The sequence below is a fragment of the Scyliorhinus torazame genome, chromosome 11, assembly GCF_047496885.1.
Source record: "Scyliorhinus torazame isolate Kashiwa2021f chromosome 11, sScyTor2.1, whole genome shotgun sequence".
NCBI classification, from domain to species: Eukaryota; Metazoa; Chordata; class Chondrichthyes; order Carcharhiniformes; family Scyliorhinidae; genus Scyliorhinus; species Scyliorhinus torazame.
In genome coordinates this window covers 56,760,657-56,780,764 of record NC_092717.1, presented here as the reverse complement: position 1 = coordinate 56,780,764, position 20,108 = coordinate 56,760,657, and the positions used below count along the sequence as shown (strand labels likewise).

General features: G+C 46.1%; 1 protein-coding gene across 12 annotated transcripts in view; it reads right to left on the bottom strand.

Annotated features, from left to right (window-relative positions):
- Nucleotides 1-20,108, bottom strand: part of LOC140385293 (cAMP-regulated phosphoprotein 21-like) — a 646,047-nt gene that overhangs the window by 398,880 nt on the left and 227,059 nt on the right. For 3 of the 12 annotated variants that reach the window (XM_072467300.1, XM_072467305.1, XM_072467311.1), the window contains exon 1: nucleotides 8,642-8,967. The exons of 2 other annotated variants lie outside the window; for them this stretch is intronic. The gene's annotated coding sequence lies outside the window, so the exon portion shown is untranslated. Of the gene's footprint in view, nucleotides 1-7,984; nucleotides 8,282-8,641; nucleotides 8,971-20,108 lie in introns of those variants that run through there. 7 more of the 12 variants (XM_072467307.1, XM_072467308.1, XM_072467304.1 and 4 more) reach the window with 7 other exon arrangements.

Below are 20,108 nucleotides of genomic sequence, written 5' to 3'. Positions count from 1 at the left end.
ACATTTCTAGGTTGGTGGGGAGGGTGAAAGCTGATACAGCAAAGTGGGATGGTCTCCCTCGGTCACTGGCGGGTCGGGTACAGGCAGTTAAACTGAACATGTTGCCGCGATTTCGGTTTATTTTACAGTGCCTGCCGATTTTCCTGCCAAAGGCATTTTTTAGAGAGATTGAAGGGATGATTACCTCGTTCATATAGGGAGGGAAAGTGGCCAGAATTAGAGAGGTGTTACTACAGAGAGGAAGACAGGCAGGGGGTTTGGGTCTTCCGGACCTGATGTATTATTACTGGGCGGCGAATGTGGAGAAGGTACGGAGCTGGGTCAGAGGGGTTGACTCCCAGTGGGTCAGAATGGAGGAGAGTTTGTATAGGGGGTCGGGTTTGAAGGCGCTAGCAACAGCGCCACTCCCAATGGCCCCGGGGAAATACTCAGGGAGTCCGGTAATAATAGCTTCATTGAGAATTTGGAGGCAATTTCGCCAACACTTCGGGTTGGGGGCAGGGTCAAGGGAAATGCCTATTCGGGGGAACCGTAGATTTGAGCCAGGGAAGTGGGATGGAAATTTTTGGAGATGGGAGGAGAAAGGAATTAGGACATTAAAAGATTTGTTTCCTGGGGGTCGGTTTGCAGGATTGGAGGAGCTGGAAATGAAGTATGGGCTGGAGCAGGGGGAAATATTTAGATACATGCAGCTTCGAGACTTTGCCGGAAAGGAGATACAGAGCTTCCCGGTAGAGCTGCCTTCCACATTGCTGGAGGAGGTGCTGACGACAGGGCGACTGGAGAAGGGGGTAGTGTCGGGCTATTTTGGAAGAGGTGAAGGCACCACTGAAAGGGATCAAAGCAAAGTGGGAGGAAGAGTTGGGAGAGGATATGGAGGAGGGATTCTGGTGTGAGGTGCTCCGGAGGGTGAACTCCTCCACCTCATGCGCAAGGTTGGGGCTGATACAGCTGAAGGTGGTATATAGAGCACACCTCAAGGGCAAGGATGAGCCGCTCTTTGAAGGGGTAGAAGATGTGTGTGAACGTTGCGGGGGGGCCCTCGAAACCACATTCATGTTTTGGTCCTGTCCAAAGCTGGAGGATTACTGGAAGGAGGTTTTTAGGGTAATCTCTAAAGTGGGCTAACCGTATATCCAACACACCTGCTCATAATGTCTGTTGCTGGCCCGCTCCCCGTGGCATTCACCCACCCTACAGCCATGGACATGTCCCCAGAGCTGTGTCCCATCCCCATGGTGTTCGGATGTTGGCTGCTGCGTATGTGGTGTTCCCTCCCACAGTGTTCAGGCAGTGTCCAGACATCACGGTCTGATTGATGCTACATGGCCCGCCCACCCACGGGAATCCACTTGGGTTGTGTAAAGTACTCACTTTAACCATGATTGCCAATTTCCTATTAGCGGCCTTCAGTCACACCGGTCATAGGCCTCAGCAGTCTTTGGGGGTTATGGGTGGTTGGTGGGCCAGACAGACAGGGCCACGGGTTGGCCCCGGAATGGATACACACGATCCAAGCGGCAGGGAATTGCGATTTGGCATGAAATCAGCAGCCGCCGCGATTTTGGCTTCGGAACCGATTCTCTGCCCAATCTCATTTCCCGATTCTGCCATTGGCTAATGGAGAATTCCGCCCAGCAGCTTTGTGAAAAATTCGGATCTGCAACGTAACCTGTAACTCTCTCCCTCGGTTTGCCAAAAGAACACCTGTCCTTCCTGATGGGGAAACACATTTCTTATTGAATGAGAGGGGCTCAACAGAAAGCACATGCTTAGGTGAAATTCAGTTCAGCATATCAACACTGTTGCAATCCTATCTACGGTTAATTGCCAATCCTTCTGGGTGTGTGTGTTTCAAGTATACCATCAACAGGAACAGGTTAATGAGTTTCTAAAACGCTTGGTGAATGAACCCAATGTGCTTAAATTGAAGAGCTTGCCAGAAGTACAGTCTCTCTTTTTTATTCATTCATGCGATGTAGGTGTCACTGGTGCTTACATTGCCTGTCCCTAATTGCCTTTGAGAAGGCGGTGATGAGTCACCTCCTCAAACCACTACAGTCCGAGTATGAAATATACTCGAGCAGTGCAGTTAGACAGGGAGGTCCAGGATGTTTGAACCAGGAATGAGGATGGAACAATGAGACACACGGTTCTGACGTAGAATTATACCAGAGTGGGTGCTTGGAAGTGGTGTCCTCCTACCCCTGTCCATCTAAATGGTAGTGGTCATAGATCTTGGAGGTGCTGTCAAAGAGGCCTTGGACAGTGGCTGCAGTGCATTGTGTAGATGCTACTTACTTCAGCCACAGTCCCTTGGCAGTCAAGGGAATAAATGTCAAGGTGGTGGGAGCAGTGCAAATCAAGTGGGCTTCTATATACTGGATGGTGTCGTGCCTGAGTTTTGTTGGAGCTGCTCTCATCCAGGCAAGTGAAGAGTCAGAACCTTCACTTGTGCTTTGTAGGTGGTGGACAGGCTTTGGGAAGTCAGTATGTGAGTTCCTCACAGCAGAATTCCCAGCCTCTGACATGCTCTTGTAGCCATAATATTTATATTGCTGTTCCAGTTCAATTTCTGATCAATGGTGACCCCTAGAATGTTGATCATGATGTTGTATGGTAGCACAGTGGTTAGCATATTTGCTTCACTGCTCCAGGGTCCCAGGTTCGATTCCCGGTTTTGGTCACCGTCTGTGCGGAGTCTGCACATTCTCCCCCTGTCTGCGTGGGTTTCCTCCAGGTGATCCAGTATCCTCCCACAGTCCAAAGATGTGCAGGTTAGGTGGATTGGCCATGATAAATTGCCCTTAGTGTCCAAAAGGGGTTGGGTGGGGTTACTGCCTTACGGGGATAAGGTGGGGTGCTCTTGCCAAGGGTCAGTGCAGTGAAAGGCTCCCTTTTCAGATAAATTGTTTACTAAACTAATGCAATAGGATCATTTGGCTGGATATTTTTCAGGCAACAGGAGTTGAGCACCAGACCCGAAAACAGGAGGCGACCCTACTTTGGCTGATGGTAGTATGCAGAGACGCATATTCCTGGCAGTAACCAATTAAATGGCTGCTGCTGGGGCCATCAATTAAGGATAGTTGGCTGCCCCCAACCCAATCAGAGGTGGTCATTGCTAAGACTGCACCGAGAGAGCGCCTCTATGGGCACACGCCCTCTTGGAGAGGAAGGGGAAGTTGGGGTCAGACAGGCTAGCCCTGGTGACTGGGGATGGTATAGGATGTTGAGACACAGATGGTTCCCTTTGCCATGAGAGTGCTTATTGCCATAGGGGCAGCTCTGTGGACCATGGAGCGCCCATAAAGTAGAACATCCCCACCCAGAGTCCATTGGAGGCAGCTCAATCTCACTGAATGCTCTCAGGATGTGGCGGGGTCCCTCTACCGAAAATGCTTGCAGTAGTGGGAAATGGCCCCTCATTGACTATTCAAGTGGTTCAATTGGGCTTCCAATCCTCCAACTTTCCTGCCACTGACTTATCCCTGATGCCTTTGCGCACTATTTTGCCAACCTTTTTGATTCCCAGCAATTGCCAAAGGGTTTTTTTATAAATTGGTCTTGGGATGTGGGCATCGCTGGCTGGGTCAGCATTTACTGCCCATCTCTAATTGCCCTTGAGAGGGCAGTTAAGAGTCAACCACATTGCTGTGGATCTGGAGTCACATGTAGGCCAGACCCGGTAAGGATGGCAGATTTAATTCCCTAAAGGACATTAGTGAACCAGATGGGTTTTTATGACAACCGACAATGGTTTCATGGTCATCATTAGACTTTTAATTTTACATTTTTATTGAATTAAAATGTCACCATCTGCAGTGATTGGAACCCGGGTCCTCAGAGCTTTACCCTGGGTTTCTGATTTACTAGTCCAGTGACAATACCACTGTGCCACCGCCTCCCCATTTCAACCATGGAGTTTACCACACAGATGAAGGCCATTCAGCCCATTGCATCTCTTCCAGCTCTTTGCAAGAGCAATCCAAATGAAACACATTGCTCTTCATTTCCTCTGTTCATCTACTCTTCCCTTAAAAAATAAATGGGGTAAATTCTCCGCATATCCAGCCGCATGTTTCTTGGCGGTGCACTGTTGCTGGCAGTGGGATTTTCCATTCCCACCGTTGGCTAATGTGAAACCCGCGGGCGGTGGTGCACCTCTGGCAGAACGGAGAATCCCGCCAGGCAGAAAATCAATCCCAATGAATTGTCCCTTAACTATTCACTGTGATAAAGCATTCAACGTTCCAACAATATCGCTTGTAAAAACGAATCTTCAAGCCTCTCTTTCCTTCCCTTGGAGATAATTTTATGTTGATGATCTGTTATCCTTACCCAGGAGAAATAGACTTCTTCTATTCACCCCATCAATTTCTTTTACAATATCTATGCAACACGAAAAGGCAAATACATTTCCTCAGAATTTAAACAGTGGGAACAATGCTATTCAATAATGACTAGCTAAGCCACTGGTGTCCTCAGGATTCATTTTGTGACTATCACAATTGGGTTGAGCAATTTGAAGTCTGAACAAACCAAGGAGGCAGAAGAAACATGTTGACTAATTGGATCGCAGAAAGCAATCACCGCCTTGCTGGATCAGGTTTGTCATTGTGTGTTTTGCTGGACAGTTTGTCAAAACTGCTCCTCCTCGAAACTGTTATCAAAACTCCTAAAACTTCAGAGTGTCGTTGTTGAGCTGCCTTTGACCACCATGACAGCGTATCCCGGACTCAAGCTCTCCACTGAAGAATCACTTCAGTGAGTGAGTGCCAGGCCCTCTGACTACATGATCAACTCAACTCAATTGTCAATTTGTTTCAGTGATGTACTGTTAGAAGATTGGATGCATATCTAAATAACGTGAATTCCCGCAGAGGACAGATGTACAAAGTTGATTGTGAAATGGAACACTAGTCTAGAAGTATTCAGCCTCAAAAACGTGTAGATATTTGCGGGTTATCGAGAAATTGCGTACTGGCCCAAATTAAACCTTAAGGACACCAATGAGAACTAACATTTTATAGCTGCCCCACAATGTTCGAAATTAATATGTGGATGTTGGCCAGGACAGCAGGGATAACTCATGCGCTCTGCCTCAATATGGTGCCTCGGGATTTTTTTACGTCTGCTGGCGAGGGCAGATGGAACACAATTTAATACCTCATCTGAATCTCCAGTAGTCCAGCAGTAGCCCGAGTGGGACAGCCTTATGACTCAGAGGTGAGGGTTCAATCCACTGAGTCACCACTGACACTTGAAAAGAGAGCAGGAAATTGCATATTTGATGACAGGATGGCAAATGATTAAAATCAAAATCGATCGAAAAGACTTCAAACACAATAAAAAGGAGGACTAGCAGTAATTGCGAGTAGCATCAAAAACGGGAACATTCCCTACAAATTACAAAGCGTGTCAGCATTTCACCATCACAATGTCTCTCAATCGTGTTCAAACCTTTCTGGGTTTGTGCAGGAGGTGGGGTGGACCTCTGCAAATATCGTTACACTCCCCTGGATATCCTGTAGATATTAACACATTTCCAGAGATCTCCCGCCTTAACTTCAAAAAAGCAGAGTCAGCTATCTGGAAGAAAATATATATATACTATAGCAGAAACTTAATTTTTTTAGCATACATCAGAAACAATGTAAGGCAACATGTGCAAAATATGTATAGCACAGAATTTCCAGTGCGTTATGCTGCCCACATATAATCCCCAGATGGAAAACATGTCTGCTTACATAGGTGAGTATTGGGACCCCGAATATCAGAAACCAAAGAATTTGGGGATTATGTTTTGAAAACCTACATATTAATACACCATTAATACACAATAAATACTAGAAAATGTAGTTTATTGACTTCCTTTCGCAACAGTGCCTACAAAGTTGCTCGTAGTCATAATTGCAAGATATAAAACCTGCCTTAAGGTGGAACTCTTACACTAGCTTTTGCAGTACGTACCTTGCCGAGTTAAACATCAGTTTTTGCAAGCAGTTCAAATCTTTGATTTTAATGCACTATTTACAGCAACAATCAGTTCTGAATATCGTTACACAAAAAATGATAACCGATGTTGATGTTTTTCCCCCCCAAGGAGTCATTCTGTTGATGGAGGTATTGTTGAGTTGGAATCTTCATTCACCTGTAGGAATTTGCAGTTGAGCCTGCTTAGCGAACATTATAAAAACCTTCAAACGAGTAAAGCTATTTTTGTTTTCCTTTGTTACCACCAAGACCCATCTTGATTCCTGATAGAAATCCAACCATCAATTTTTCATGGACTTTGTTAGATTCTGTCGCAGCTCCTTACGATATTTTATCGTGTAAACTAACAGACAAAATTTTGAGTTGCAAGATATTTAAAATCCACGTTTTAGCAATAAAAAGCTCTCTTTATTATTCAGCATTTCCTAAACAAGCAAAACAAAATCTCGGCAATGTGTATTCTGGTTAGCTGCCCTGCCAATTATGTATGGTGCTCTCATGACCTATTTGCATTATGATGTAAATCCCTACTGAACTGTTTGAGTTTGAGAAAAAGGTGCAAATTTCACTCGGGCGATATTGGTAGACAATTACCAAACTGATATTTGTTACTGAGGATTTCAAGTACAGTGCACTGCTTACCCTTTGTTAAAAGATGATCAATTTTTAATTAATTTGCAGATAAAAAGGTTATCTCTATTGCTAAAGGGGTGGATAAAGTCACATGACACTAGCGAAATTGCAGTCCAATGAACAAGGTTCAAATTCATAATATATATTTAGAACATTTAAACATACTGACCTGCAACAATTTTCAAAAGTACAGTCAATAAAATAAAAAAATAGTACATACCACAAATATGAGCTGGTAATGACACTGTTGCATATTTGTGTTGTATGAATAAGCCTAAGAACATTCCCATTACTACAGGACGAAGAAGGGGACGACAATACAATAAGGTGTAGTTGCATTCTTCATTATTATGGATTACCAAGACCATTCTTAGGGAGTTGGCCATTGACACCACAAAAATAACATGGCTGATTGTGACGGAATATTAAAATAAAGCAGACATTTCATATAATTGAACTAACCCACTGTGGGTTTAAAAAAATAACGTCTCAGTCACAGATCATAAACAACTTAAATTTAAACCTGAAAATCTTAAATCAACAACCAGAAATATAATACTGATTTCACCCAGTTTAACACATTAAGTGCCAGCAACTCATGCATATTTGAACATTGGGGGAAACAAAAGATATGCAGCAATTCTTTTCTACAACTAGTTTTTCAGGTTTTCTCAGAGAAATGTAGAGCAAAACGATATTTTAAAATTAGACTTGGATTTTCCAAAATTGCCACTCCCTTATGCTAGTAGAAAACATTTCTTTATGGAATATTTTTGAAAAAGGAATATTTGAAAAAGGAATACTGAGCATTTGCTTACACACTACCTGCACAACCGTCCGCAAAATATTTCATGCTCTGCAACAATAGTCCTTTGATGCCTTGAATCAAACTTTAAGAAGTTGCAAGTTTTACACTCTATTATTTACACACTTGATAACAACTCTTCAGTGTCAAAGTTGTGCTGGTGATCGATAGCTGTCAAATGTTTTCAATGAGATTTATTAAAATCTCATTTGTGCCCTTCCCATGGCTTAAATACATTTATTATCTGTCTCGTTCACTCATGCTTGCAACCTCTGCACAACATGTTCCTACATTATTTAAACAATACTAAAAATTTCACTATGGTGGATGCTCAAGTACAGCTTGCTCCTATAATGAAGATGTCATGGTTGTCTAGGTAACAAAACTCTTAACTCGCAACATAATTCAAAACAAAGCAAATCTCGGTAGTCCTTTCATGATGCTGTTATAACATTTGATCATTCAATTAGTAAAATTCACTATCAGCTTTAAGTGAAATGGTATGCACCACACTTGTTAACTTTACAAAATCCATTACTGTCACATTACCTTTTCTCTTTCTGGCAGAAATTTCAAACAAATTAATTTCTAAGATCAGCAAGTCTGAAGTATTTTAAAAGCAGGACTTTTCTGTTCATCGGAGATCTTCAGAGTTCACGATTTTGAATAACAAAGTCCAAACGAGCACTGACTGAGACACTGAAATTCACGAAGGGAGTGGTGCCACAAACAACTTTTATATGCTGCTCTATTCTCACAATTTCCTATAAATATGGGCTGGGCACATTTATCTTGAACACAGTGGAGACCCTGCCTGTTTTGCAACTGCGGCTGCTACAATGGCTTGGCAAGCACAGCTGACCTTATTACTGTGTTTCAGCTTCCAGTGTGGAACAGTGCTGGATACTCTAGAATGATAAGATTCAGGAATAAGAGACAGTGAAACACAGCAAATAAAGGAAAAGGCATTTTCTTTCCTGCAACAGTTTTCTTCACACAGATTGTGCTTACGGTGCACTGACGGATCAGCATTCAAAACTAACATGACATCAAATCGGAAGAAGGAATACAACTTATGAACTACTATCTCTATGTATTATTTTGGTTTTTGAACATTGGTGCTGAAGCATTATTAATGCACAACATGTCAAAACCAATCCACAAGAAAACTAACAAGCACTTTGAAAAATGAATATAATTTCTTACCTCAGCTAAATCTCAGACGCCAAGGTTTTTATTTCTCACAAACTCACAGTTCAACGCTGCTATGTATCTGCCTTCCTGGAAGACATGATTTTTTTTTCCTTCTCCCCTGCTGCTCTCAAGAATGAGAGCTCACTCCACCCACGCACAGGGCTGTTAAGTCTACTGTAGCTATGTGATAACCATCCTCTTGCTCACAACCAGTTTTGGTCATGACGCTTCAGAGGCAGATGATTGTCTGGTATATAGCCATTGGTCGCTGGATCTTTAAAGAACTGCTTCACCTACAACTAGCCGTGCCGTTCATTCACAAGGTTTCAACAAAAGGGAAGCTTATGTAGCTTAAAGCAGTGCACTTGTTACCCAAAGACTGATAACAATTTGGGTTATTTTCTCTCCCATGTACTGTATAGCTTTAGGACAAGACCAATAAAAACTCTCTGAAATTATCATAAAAGCTGTTTTTCTAAATACAGTGCAGCCTTGTTAAAAAAAACTGGTACCCATGGTAACAACAAAAAATCATTAGTCCTGTAAATCAGCCTCAGGACAAGTATCCAGTTTATAGCTCCACACCTTAAAAAAACTCATGAGAGATTACAATGGCTAATGAATGTATTTTGTGCTGATTAGTGTTCTTATCCAAAAAAGCACCCATAAATGAGAGCCAGCCAATAAACAGAACCCACAGGTTAACCCATTTACTCAAAATCATGTACTGCAGTCAAACATCTAAGGAAAGGCTACTGGACGCACTGGATCACCCGGGCAGGGTGAACATCAGAACATCGGGTGATTAGAGAGCCTGCCTGGAGAAAAAACTAACCCATTTTCTTTTTGATTATTTCCTGCATGAAGAATTACAAGGGCCTCCAACACTAGGTTCAGGGTAGGTTAATGGGTTAACTCTCTATCCTCAAGCCTTTTATCTTTAATAGAGCTTACATTGATGAATGGAAGTCTCGTGTCTGAAGTAAGTTTGGTAGTCTTCGCCTACGTTTTAACTAGGTGTACAACCTGGCCATAATTTGACACAAAATTGATAACCTCACAACGGGTAGGTGGTGTGGTGAGAGAAGAAATTGTCACTGATTTAGTAGGAGGTGTTCCTCTGAGGCTGGGATTAATATTGCAGCAGAAAGAACTGAATGTGCAGCTCATGCTGTGATGATTGAATTGATAATTATGTCATATTCTATCTCATTGAAATGAATGGCTGATACTATTAGAGTAATGCTCCCTATTCTTACATCCCCTAATGGCATTACAACTTCCGAAAAAAGAAATTAGTGAAAGGCAAGTAAAAGCTGGCAGCAATCTTTATAGCGACATAGGTGGCACTGTGACCTATTTTAGCCTGTTAGAATAAACACTGCTAAATATCAAATCAGAAGGTCTTGTGGCATAGTGGTAGATGTCGTGTTATGTACTCTGGGATAACACAGGCTGCAACTGGATGCAGCTTTAACCAAAAGATACTCAAGACCTTGAAGTTAGTTCAATCTGATTTATTGAACCAGTAGCACAGTTCTCATGAGTTCGACTCTCTGCTAACCTAAGTGTGGTTACTCTGTCTGACTGAACCAGACTAGCTCTTAGCCACGTGCTGGAGGTGTGATACTGTACATACATCCTGACTCACTCTGTAGATGTTCATCAGTGGAAAGAGGCGGAGTACGAGTGCCTTGTGCCTTTTATAGTGAGATACCACCCCTGAGTGTCCTGCCTGCTCATTGATCATGTCCTGTTCTCTGTGTTCATTAGCTGCCTGTCGGTATATCATTATCTGCATGTCTGCATATTATGACAGTAGAGTCCTTACTTCTGGGCCAGAAGCTCGGGGTTTAATTCCCACTGCAGGACACGATGGGCATGGAAAGCATGCTCGTAACATGGTCAAATGGGTTGATTATCAGTCTGTAACTCCATTCAATGCACCTGATGACAAAGAGTTGGAGAGTTTCCTGGTCAGCCATACTTGCAGTAGGCCATGGCAAACTACTGCAGTGCTTTCCCCAAGCATAATCATGGGTCGATCCATTGGAAGTGCATGATTGCTATAAGAGCATGGTAACCAGAGGGGAAATGGCACATCACCCCTCCAACTAATGATGAGTAAGATCATGGGAGATTCACTGAGAAGCGTGAAAGAGGGGGGATATAACAGCATCAGCAGGCATGTCCAAGCCAGTCCAGATCGCATTAAATCCATTTACCAGTAGACCAGGTGGGTTAGTTTGTTCTGTAGTCCATTTGATGAAAAACCAGTGGAACACTCCTTCTCTTTATCTTTTCTGTATGCTTACATTGTGCTTATTTTTTGAAAAAAATCTATGGATGATTTTAGACCATAAGACCAGAAGACATAGGAGCAGAAGTAAGGCCATTCGGCCTATCGAGTCCACTCCACCATTCAATCATGGCTGATTTCAACTCCATTTACCCGCTCTCTCTCCATAGCCCTTAATTCCTCGAGAAATCAAGAATTTATCAACTTCTGTCTTAAAGACACTCAACGTCCCGGTCTCCACCGCCCTCTGTGGCAATGAATTCCACAGACCCACCACTCTCTGGCTGAAGAAATTTCTCCTCATCTCTGTTCTAAAGTGACTCCCTTTTATTCTAAGGCTGTGCCCCCGGGTCCTAGTCTCCTCTGCTAATGGAAACAACTTCCCTACATCCACCCTATCTAAGCCATTCATTATCTTGTAAGTTTCTATTAGATCTCCCCTCAACCTCCTAAACTCCAATGAATATAATCCCAGGATCCTCAGACGTTCATCGTATGTGAGGCCTACCATTCCTGGGATCATCCGTGTGAATCTCCGCTGGACCCGCTCCAGTGCCAGTATGTCCTTCCTGAGGTGTGGGGCCCAAAATTGCTCACAGTATTCTAAATGGGGCCTAACTAATGCTTTATAAAGCTTCAGAAGTACATCCCTGCTTTTATATTCCAAGCCTCTTGAGATGAATGACAACATTGCATTTGCTTTCTTAATTACGGACTCAACCTGCAAGTTTACCTTTAGAGAATCCTGGACTAGGACTCCTAAGTCCCTTTGCACTTCAGCATTATGAATTTTGTCACCGTTTAGAAAATAGTCCATGCCTCTATTCTTTTTTCCAAAGTGCAAGACCTCGCACTTGCCCACGTTGAATTTCATCAGCCATTTCTTGGACCACTCTCCTAAACTGTCTAAATCTTTCTGCAGCCTCCCCACCTCCTCCATACTACCTGCCCCTCCACCTATCTTTGTATCATCGGCAAACTTAGCCAGAATGCCCCCAGTCCCGTCATCTAGATCGTTAATATATAAAAAGAACAGCTGTGGCCCCAACACTGAACCCTGCGTCCCGCCACTCGTCACCGGTTGCCATTCCGAAAAAGAACCTTTTATCCCAACTCTCTGCCTTCTGCCTGACAGCCAATCGTCAATCCATGTTAGTACCTTGCCTCGAATACCATGGGCCCTTATTTTACTCAGCAGTCTCCCGTGAGGCACCTTATCAAAGGCCTTTTGGAAGTCAAGGTAGATAACAGCCATTGGCTCTCCTTGGTCTAACCTATTTGTTATCTCTTCAAAGAACTCTAACAGGTTTATCAGGCACGACCTCCCCTTACTAAATCCATGCTGACTTGTCCTAATCCGACCCTGCACTTCCAAGAATTTAGAAATCTCATCCTTAACAATGGATTCTAGAATCTTGCCAACAACCGAGGTTAGGCTAATTGGCCTATAATTTTCCATCTTTTTCCTTGTTCCCTTCTTGAACAGGGGGGTTACAACAGCGATTTTCCAATCCTCTGGGACTTTCCCTGACTCCAGTGACTTTTGAAAGATCATAACTAACACCTCCACTATTTCTTCAGCTATCTCCTTTAGAACTCTAGGATGTAGCCCATCTGGGCCCGGAGATTTATCAATTTTTAGACCTCTTAGTTTCTCTAGCACTTTCTCCTTTGTGATGGCTACCATATTCAACTCTGCACCCTGACTCTCCGGAATTGTTGGGATATTACTCATGTCTTCTACTGTGAAGACTGACGCAAAGTACTTATTTAGTTCCGCAGCTATTTCCTTGTCTCCCATCACAAAATTACCAGCGTCATTTTGGAACGGCCCAATGTCAACTTTTGCCTCCCGTTTGTTTTTAATGTATTTAAAGAAACTTTTACTATCATTCCTAATGTTACTGGCTAGCCTACCTTCATATTTGATCCTCTCTTTCCTTATTTCTCTCTTTGTTATCCTCTGTTTGTTTTTGTAGCCTTCCCAATCTTCTGACTTCCCACTACTCTTTGCCACATTATAGGTTTTCTCTTTTGCTTTGATGCATTCCCTAACTTCCTTTGTCAGCCATGGCTGCCTAATCCCCCCTCTGATAACCTTTCTTTTCTTTGGGATGAACATCTGTACTGTGTCCTCAATTACTCCCAGAAACTCCTGCCATTGCTGTTCTACTGTCTTTCCCACTAGGCTCTGCTCCCAGTCGATTTTCGTCAGTTCCTCCCTCATGCCCCTGTAGTTACCTTTATTTAACTGTAACACCTTTACATCTGATTCTACCTTCTTTCTTTCAAATTGGAGATTGAATTCGACCATATTATGATCACTGCCTCCTAAGTGCTCCCTTACTTTAAGATCTTTAATCAAGTCTGGCTCATTACATAACACTAAGTCCAGAATGGCCTGTTCCCTCGTGGGCTCCATCACAAGCTGTTCCAAAAAGCCCTCCTGTAAACATTCAATGAATTCCCTTTCCTTGGGTCCACTGGCAGCATTATTTACCCAGTCCACCTGCATATTGAAGTCCCCCATGATCACTGTGACCTTGCCTTTCTGACATGCACTTTCTATTTCGTGGTGCATTTTGTGCCCCCGGTCCTGACCACTGTTAGGAGGCCTGTACATAACTCCCATTATGTTTTTTTTGCCTTTGTGGTTCCTCAACTCTACCCACACAGACTGCACATCATCTGACCCTATGTCATTTAGTGCTATTGATTTAATTTCATTCCTCATTAACAAGGCAACCCCGCCCCCTCTGCCCACCTCTCTGTCTTTTCGATAGGTTGTGAATCCCTGGATGTTTAAATGCCAGTCCTGAACCCCCTGCAACCATGTCTCTGTGATGCCTACCACATCATACCTTCCAGTCACAATCTGGGCCACAAGCTCATCTACCTTGTTCCGTACACTGCGCGCATTTAAATATAGCACCTTTAATTCTCTATTGACCGTCCCTTTTTGTTTTCTTAGTGTGGTGGATCTTGGTTTACTGAGCCTTTCCATACATTGTGTCATATTTTGTGGGATGGGGACTATCGTAACCTCTCCTGAGTTTTGTCTTTTCGTGCTTTTTTGTATTCCTAAGCAGCTACGCTTCCCACTGATTACTTCACCTCTTGGTTCCCTGCCTTTCCCTTCCCCCCCAATCTTTAGTTTAAAGTCCTATTGACCACCCTGTTTACTCTTTTCGCCAGAACACTGGTCCCAGCTCGGTTCAGGTGGAGACCATCCCAACGGTATAGGTCCCCCCTGTCCCAAAACTGATGCCAGTGTCTCATGAAAAGGAACCCCTCTTTCCCACACCACTCTTTCAGCCACGTGTTAACTTCCCTTATTCTTGCCTCCCTATGCCAATTTGCACGTGGCTCGGGCAGTAATCCGGAGATTATGAACCTTGAGGACCTGTTTTTTAATTTGAATCCTAGCTCTTTATAATCTCTAAACAGGTCCTCTTTCCTAGACTTGCCTATGTTGTTGGTACCGACATAGACCACAACAACTGGATCCTCCCCCTCCCTCTCCAGTATCCTTTCAAGCCGGTCAGAGATGTCCCGCACCCTAGCACCGGGCAGGCAACATACCATGCGGGACTCTTTATCCTGCTCACAAAGGATACTATCTATCCCCCTGATAATAGAATCCCCTACAACTACAACCTGCCTATTTACTCCCTCCCCTTGAATGGCCTGCTGAACCATGGTGCCTTGGTCAGCTGACTCATCCTTCCTGCAGCCCTGTTCGCCATCCACACAGGGAGCAAGTGCCTCATACCTGTTGGACAGAGTCAAGGGCTGAGGCTCCTGAGTTCCTGACTGCTGGTTCCCTTTACCTGCCTGACTTGCAGTCACACCCTGCTGTCCCTGGCCACTGGCAGGATTTAAACTACTTACTCTGACAGGTGTGACTGCCTCCTGAAACACAGTGTCCAGGTAAGTCTCCCCCTCCCGGATGTGCCTCAGTGTTTGGAGCTCAGACTCCAGATCATCAACTCTGAGCCGGAGCTCTTCGAGCAGCCAACACTTACTGCAGATGTGGTCGCTGCAGCTCGCAATGGGATCTGCCAGCTCCCACATCAAGCAGCTCAAGCACATCACCTGACCAGCCATCACTAATTAATTAATTAGTTTAATTTAAGTTTACGAGTTTAGCTGTGTTTTTTTTTTAAATTTGGGGCAGATTTGCTATCAACCAATCAGATCACAGCTTCCCTCTGACGTCACTTTTGGAAAAAAAAACTGGAAAACAGGAAGTTACAGTTAGGTTTTTATACTCAAAGAGACTGCTCCTCCTCCTCCGAACGGCTCCCGAAATTAGGCACGAAGAAAGAGAGAGAACAAAACAGTAGGGAAAAAGCACCTTCTCCCACTCTTCACCGAATGACCTCACTGCACCAAATTCTCACTCTGTCTGTGTCTCACTCACTCAGGCTATGTCTCATTGACCTGCGCAATGCTTCTTTTGCGCAATGCGCAATTTTCTTCACTACTGACTAGTTTTTTAAAGATTTCAAATATGAATGTTCAGAAATTCTATATATCATTGTACCTCGTCAACCCGCTTGATCAGCACCATATCCACCACCTTAAATATTCACTTCCTCTGTCACCTGCACACAGTGGCAGCACTACGTACCTTATACAAGATTCACTGCAGCGTACGGGTGCGAACCCCGATCCCACCGGCAGCGGAGGGGGGGGCGGGTGCTGGAGCACAGCGGTCGGTTTGGCGCCTGGCGCGAACCTCAATTTCGGCTGGACCCCCGATTCTCCACCCAATCACGATCCGTGTCGCCAGCATCACGGGTGGAGAATCCAGGCCAGTCAGTCGATTTGTTTTGCCCGACCAATGAGACAAGTACCCACTCGATATTTTTCTTTTCAATATTGAAAGAACATCTGCAAATTGATTGATTCTGGCCTCCCAGTGATCCATTGATTTCTCTTCCTGCCTCTACCCAACATGGACATGTCCACACATACATGATAACCATTTGGCCACTATTATACCTGCCCCTCGTAGATTCAATTCAATTCGGAGAACTGAAGGCTAAGTTCTCCTTTTGCAACACTGGAATCGTGAATTACGATTGTGCGGAGAATTGCAAGTGATTGAAAAATCAAGGTTTGCACCCAGTGCTGTTTCCAGCGCCATGGTCCGCGGAGTCCCTCGCTGGCAGTGAAATAGAAGTTTGCATCGCGTGCCAGGGTCCCATTCAAAATCATCATTTGCATGGATTTCAATTGAGGCACGATCAATTTGGCTGGAGACGAAGTTGAATTCAAACTGAGGCTTTATTAGTATCTGAAGTGTGGCCTCCTACAGCAGCTGATGAAATGGCTGCGAGCTGAAGGCCACGCATATTTATAACCCAGCTCCTGGGCAGAGCTAGCATGCAGGGGCCCAGGTGAACCTGGAGTGCAGATTCTACCGTACAACCCTTAATATAGGAACACAGTGGTTTACCACATTCACCCCCTGATAAAATTGAGTCCGGCGGGGGGGGGGGGGGGGGGGGTGGATAATTATATACAATTCGCAATCTTTAATATTTACAGAACAGTGAAAAAAAAATGTCTCTGGTCATCCGGTGGGCCGGTCAGAGGTACAGCCGGTCCGGCGCCTTGATCGTCCTCTGGGATCGACGAAGTGGAGCCGGCGATGTTGGTGCTGTCGTGGTCGAAGTTGACTCTGGGAGCGTGCCAAAATCCTCTTCATCAACGGGGGTAGGCAGGGGGAGGCCGGACGGTCTTGGGGGCGGTGGGGCAGGGGAGGGTGGCGCCGGGTGCAATGGGGGTGGTGTGGGGGCAGAACCTGCTGGTGCCAGGTCCCTGAGGGAGACGGTATCCTGGCGGCCATCGGGGAATGCCACGTAGGCGTACTGTGGGTTTGCGTGGAGCAGGTGTACCTTTTCCACCAACGGGTCCGCCTTGTGGAGCCGCACATGTTTACGGAGAAGCAGGGTTCCCGGAGCAGTGAGCCAAGTTTGGAGCGATACCCCGGAATTGGACTTCCTGGAGAAGGCAAAAAGGCATTCATGCGGTGTACTGTTAGTAGCAGTGCAAAGTAATGAGCGAATGGAATGTAGTGCATCAGGGAGGACCTCTTGCCAGCGGAAGGACAGGAGATTTCTGGACTGCAGGGCCAGCTGGACGGCCCTCCATACCGTCCCATTCTCCCTTTCTACCTGTCCGTTTCCCCGGGTGTTGTAGCTCGTCGTTCTGCTGGAGACGATACCCCTGCTGAGCAGGAACTGGCGTAGCTCGTCACTCATGAATGGGGATCCCCTGTCACTGTGGATGTGGGCGGGGAAGCCAAACAGAGTGAAGATAGAATTAAGGGCTTTAATGACGGTGGCAGACGTCATGTCGGGGCAAGGAATGGCGAAGGGAAAACGGGAGTATTCATTGATCACACTGAGGAAATACGTGTGTCGGTCGGAGGAGGGGAGGGGGCCTTTGAAATCCACGCTGAGGCGTTCAAAGGTGCGGGAGGCCTTCACCAGGTGCGCGCGGTCCGGCCAGTAGAAGTGCGGTTTGCACTCCGCACAGACCTGGCAGTCCTTGGTGATCATCCTTACTTCCTCAATGGAGTGGGGCACATTTTGTGCCTGAATGAAGTGGTACAACCGAGTGATCCCTGGGTGACAAAGGCTGTCATGCAGGGTCCGGAGTTGGTCTACCTGTGCGCTGGCACATGTACCTCGGGATAGGGCGTCTGGGGGCTCGTTGAGTTTGCCAGGGCGATACTTAATCTCGTAGTTATAGGTGATTATCGTAGATAGCTCGATTCTCCACCACAAGATTTTGTCATTTTTGATCTTGCCCCGCTGCGTGTTGTTGAACATGAAGGCTACCGACCATTGGTCAGTGAGAAGAGTAAATCTCCTGCCGGCCAGGTAATGCCTCCAATGTCGCACAGCCTCAACGATAGCCTGGGCCTCTTTTTCGTCAGCTGCTGTAGGAGGCCACACATATTGGTCTCCGTGTGCTGCGGGATGGAAAAAATGGCGGCGCCCTTGGAACGCACGTTGCGGGGGTGGAGCAAGATGGCGGCGCCCATGAAACGCACGTGTTGTGCGGGGGAGAGGATGGCGGCGCCCATTGCTCGCACATGGCCTGGGGAGGAGGGGAGGATAGCGGCGCCCAATGTCCGTGACCCGGGGGCGACTGCTGCCACTGAGCGGGCCTGGTGCGGGGAGAAGATGGTGGCGTCCATTGCTCGCACATGGCCTGGGGAGGATGGGAGGATAGCAGCGCCCATTGTCCGTCACCGGGGGGGGGGGGGGGGGGGGGCGACCGCTGCCGCTGGGCGGGCCTGGCACACCGCTGTGTAGTGGCCCTTCTTCTCGCAGGCCTTACAAAGGGCAGCACGGGCTGGGCAGCGTTGGCGGGGGTGTCTTTGTTGGCCGCAAAAATAGCATCGGGGCCCCCCGGAGATCACCGGCTGTCGCGTAGCGCTGGCGTACTGGGTGGGTCGCTCCTCCACTGGGGCGGCTGCCTGTGGGGCCTATGAAGCATAGCAGGAGTGGGCCGCGCGGTTGGGAGCGTAGGACTGTACATTGCGCAGGGCGACCGTCATGGAAAACGCTAGTGTTTTAGTCTCTGTGAGGTCGCGCGTGGACCCTTCTAGGAGCCGCTGCCTGATAACATCGGACCTAATCCCAGTTACAAAAGCCTGCCTCATAAGGAGATCTGAGTGCTCCTTAGCTGTAACATTCTGGCAGTCACAGTCCCGAACTAGTGGGATCAGGGCCCTCCAGAAGTCCTCGATTGACTCACCAGGTAGTTGAGTACGCATTGCGAGCGCATGTCTGGCGAAGAGCATGTTCGTCTTCTGCTCAAAACTCTCTTTGAGTCGAGTCATAGCGTCAGCGTAATTGGGCGCATCCTGGATCAGCGGGAAGATTTTAGAGCTGAGTCTGGAGTACAAGATTTGAATCTTCTGAGCCTCTGGAACAGGGGTCGGCGCTGCGTTGATATACGCTTCAAAACAAGCTAGCCAGTGCTGAAAGCCCTTTCTGGCGTCGCTTGCGTGTGGATCCAGCTGCAGGCGATCTGGTTTAATACGGAGGTCCATCTTCTGAATCAGATACTAATAAATTGAGGCACGATCAATTTGGCTGGAAACGAAGTTGAATTCAAACTGAGGCTTTATTCGTATCTGAAATGTGGCCTCCTACAGCAGCTGACGAAAAGGCTGCGAGCTGAAGGCCACGCATATTTATAACCCGGTTCCTGGGCGGAGCTAGCATGCAGGGGCCCAGGTGAACCTGTAGTGCAGGTTCTACCGTACAACCCTTAATATGGGAACACAGTGGTTTACCACATCAATGTCATTAGCAGATTGGACCCTTCATGCTCCACCCCCTGCGATGCTCCGTCCCTCTTAGGAAGTCATATAAGAGCAAATTGTGCAAGTATTTACAAACAGGGACTGGCGACCAAGGCTGCTGAGGAGGAGCGAGAAGGTAAAGAAACGTTTTAAAAACTCTCCAAAATTGTCGTGCTTGCTGGGGTTGGCTGCCTGGGCTGGGGGAGTTGCGAGATTTGATTTGGTGCCAAGTCTGTGGACTCAAGGGGCAGGATTCTCCGAAATGGAGGCAGAGTGTTTAGAACATAGACATAGAATACAGCGCAGTACAGGCCCTTCGGCCCACGATGTTGCACCGAAACAAAAGCCATCTAACCTACACTGTGCCATTATCATCCATATGTTTATCCAATAAACTTTTAAATGCCCTCAATGTTGGCGAGTACACTACTGTAGCAGGTAGGGCATTCCACGGCCTCACTACTCTTTGCGTAAAGAACCTACCTCTGACCTCTGTCCTATATCTATTACCCCTCAGTTTAAAGTTATGTCCCCTCATGCCAGCCATTTCCATCCGCGGGGGAAGGCTCTCACTGTCCACCCTATCCAACCCCCTGATCATTTTGTATGCCTCTATTAAGTCTCCTCTTAACCTTCTTCTCTCCAACGAAAACAACCTCAAGTCCATCAGCCTTTCCTCATAAGATTTTCCCTCCATACCAGGCAACATCCTGGTAAATCTCCTCTGCACCTGCTCCAAAGCCTCCACGTCCTTCCTATAATGCTGTGACCAGAACTGTACGCAATACTCCAAATGCGGCCGTATCAGAGTTCTGTACAGCTGCAACATGACCTCCCGACTCCGGAAC